Source organism: Eurytemora carolleeae, unplaced genomic scaffold (genome assembly GCF_000591075.1).
Source record: "Eurytemora carolleeae unplaced genomic scaffold, Eaff_2.0 scaffold1269, whole genome shotgun sequence".
NCBI classification, from domain to species: Eukaryota; Metazoa; Arthropoda; class Copepoda; order Calanoida; family Temoridae; genus Eurytemora; species Eurytemora carolleeae.
In genome coordinates, this window is record NW_019397165.1 from 75,484 (window position 1) to 78,655 (window position 3,172).

At 28.2% G+C, this 3,172-nt stretch overlaps 1 long non-coding RNA gene across 1 annotated transcript; it reads left to right on the top strand.

Annotated features, from left to right (window-relative positions):
* The first annotated feature begins 1,246 nt into the window (after positions 1–1,246).
* Positions 1,247–2,766, top strand: LOC111712443 (uncharacterized). Its single transcript, XR_002767461.1, has 2 exons — positions 1,247–1,457; positions 1,721–2,766. It is a non-coding gene; the product is annotated as an uncharacterized LOC111712443 (long non-coding RNA).
* Positions 2,767–3,172: the final 406 nt, after the last annotated feature.

A 3,172-nucleotide genomic window follows, 5' to 3' on the forward strand; every position in this document is an offset into this window, starting at 1 on the left:
CTTGTTTTTAAAAAATAACGTAGTTTTTGGATAAGATGCATACAATTTCTGAATTGACTTGCAACAATACAAATTCTGAATCTACTTTTTATGATCTGGCGATGGCGACCGTACCCAAAAGTAGATGGTAGATTCATTAGTTGTTTATTTTCAAAATACAGGGTGTCCCACATCATATTAGACCGTCAACAGGTCTAAATTGCGATTTTTGGGACTGATAAGAAAATTTAATTAGAATAAATCAATTTGAAAAATAACATAAGGCTTATATAATCATTTTCTTGCAGAAAATGATAAGTTTTTCGAGTATTAAGGGTTTATTTTGTCGTTAAAGATTAGAGATAATCTAATATGATCTGGGACGCTCTGTATATTCCCTTCATTTTTAATTATAATGTGAGGAAGTAGTGAGATTCCATATCAAGTATCCGAAAACTCACATTGTAATCACACTGTAAAATGATTCAGCTGATCAAGGTGTCAACTTTATTGAACTTGCTGAGAAGGAAAATGCTGCAACAAAACCTTCCGGAGCAGCTCCTTCAGTCATCGGTCTGTATTAATCCTCTGGCGGCTCTTGCCCATCTGGTGATCTTGAGGTAATTAAACAATTTGTTCTAAAAATAAAAAATGTCGCATTTTTATGAAAATATTTTGAGTTATTGTACGCAATACAAATTTTACCTGTATATGTAAGATATTTAAATATTTTTTTATTAATGTAAGTTGTAAATATTTTAGTTTTATATTGATGTAAGATACAAATATTCTTTATTAATGTAAGTTGTAAATATTTTAGTTTTATATTGTTGTAAGATACAAATATTTTTCATTAATGAACGATAAAAAATTTTACATTGATGTAAGATACAAATATAATTATAGTTATTTGTAAGCTGTAGCTGGCTAAACGGCTGGACCAAATTAGCTACAAAAAATTGGAAAAAAACATATTTTTAAATTTAATTTATTTACTCTTTTAATTTAATGTTTAATTTTTTTCCTAATTTCCATTGGCATACTTTAAGGGATAGTTGATCAGCATTACTAGTTAAACTGTCTCACTCAAAAGTATTAATACACTAATACGTCTATCAGTTATTTGCCTATTCATATAAACATCTATAATCAGTTTGTTATTGGATACGTTTTCAGAATTAGTGTTTTTAAATTATTTAATAACGACGACATAAAATGTAAAAAAATTCTGCAATAAACTATTGACGTCATGTATAGGAACATGTTAAGAGAATGAACATTCATCTTATCATCAAAACACTGCAATACTTAGTTCAAGTACCTTAAATAGCTGGTCAGTCGTTTTTTTGGGAAAAGTTACATTGACATATTTTGTATAGCAAATATGTAATTTATTTACTAATTCAGACTTTTATTGAACTCGTCGAGGAGGAAAATGCACCAAGAATCTAACGATTTAGAAGATAACCTGTTTTCAGGTAAAATTATAAAATAACTAAAATAGCAAAGCAAACAAACAGAATAAGGTTAGCTTGTAATTTACGTGGACAAGTTATGTATCACTAAATTGTTATCTGAAACTGATTAATCTTCAATAGATCTTTTTAAAAATCGTATATTGATTTATACGTCTAATCATATATTTATCTTTTCATCATTTCATCTATTCATCTATTCATTTATTCATCTATTCATCAATTCATCCATTACAAACCAATATGTTACTTATTTACTAATTCAGAGTTCTCAGTGTCTGAGTTTCTGTCAAGAAAGATTCTGGTTATCAAGATGACATTCTTGAACTGGACGAGGTTGAGAATGCCAAAAAAAGTCTATGAATCAAAATGTGAGATCAAGATATCAATGTTATAGACATTGCACAGTTCAAGACGAAAATCAGTTATTTTGAAGGACCATTTAGAAATGCGAAACAAACATTTGAATGATATGTAAACCTGTTGTAAAGCTAGTTTTAAACTGTCGACAGTAGTTTTGTAACCTTGCTCATGTTATTTTTAAATTTTTTATCGTTTATTTACTCTACTTTCAGGATTTGAATTGTTTGTTGTGGAGATATGCTCTGTATCTACAATTGGAGCCTTTGGCCATCCCTACAACTTATGATTTGATTTGATTTTATTTGATTTGATTTTATTTGATTTGGGAAGTTGTTTTATGCATGGTCGTTATTAAAATATTTAGCATGATACACAACATTTTTTTAGTTTTATGTTAACCATTTTTTTTAACATTTCAGTATGAACATATAAATATCCTTTCAGATGGAAATGATCGACTTCATATAGTTTATATTTTGTGTTATACTTAGCGCATCATTTGTCAACACATTAAATGGCAAGTATATAATAATCGTTTTTATGCCAAAATTCTGGAAATTTATTTCATAAAATGGTTATTGGTTAAATGTCCAAAAGGTCATACACTAGATACATAATCCAGACTGGACAAACACCAGGCTCGAATATATTAAGAAGACGACATTCTACAAGTCCATTAAGCCAAGAGGATACATATTCGTACAATTAAGATACATTAGTACCCCTTGCAATACAAATTTGTCTCAATTTATAACGTAAAAGTTTCCCCAACTCGCAAAGTTTAACTATAATACTTACTCTACCTCACAGGAATAATAAACAAATATTCTAAATGTCGTCTTCATATTTCTGATATTCTTTCAGATTATTATATTAGTTGTAGTGTTGGATTTTGCCATATACTATATTTAACTGTTTTACATATTTGGAAATAAATAATTAATTAATACTTAGCCTATATTTAAATTTTAGTAAGGTTTCACCAAAAATGATTTTTAATATATTGAATGCTCGAACTAAGAATTCACACAGTGAGAATACCGTATATTTTATGGGTTTACTGAGGCCTCAATTTTGGCACAAGAACTTAAAACATAAGCAATAAAACAAGGTAGAATCTTTTTTTTTCAATGGACCCCAGGGAAGGTTTATGAATGATTAAAATTTCAAATATTTGTCTCCATCAAAATTCGATCTTCATTAAATTTTTGAAAATTTTGAAAATCCACGAAATTTTATGTGAAAATCCGTGAATTATTTTTGTTTTGTTTTACGATGTACACAAAGAGAACATATTCTCAATTAAGACTAGTATTTATATAATTCTGAACATGCAAAATCATCCATCAAAATAT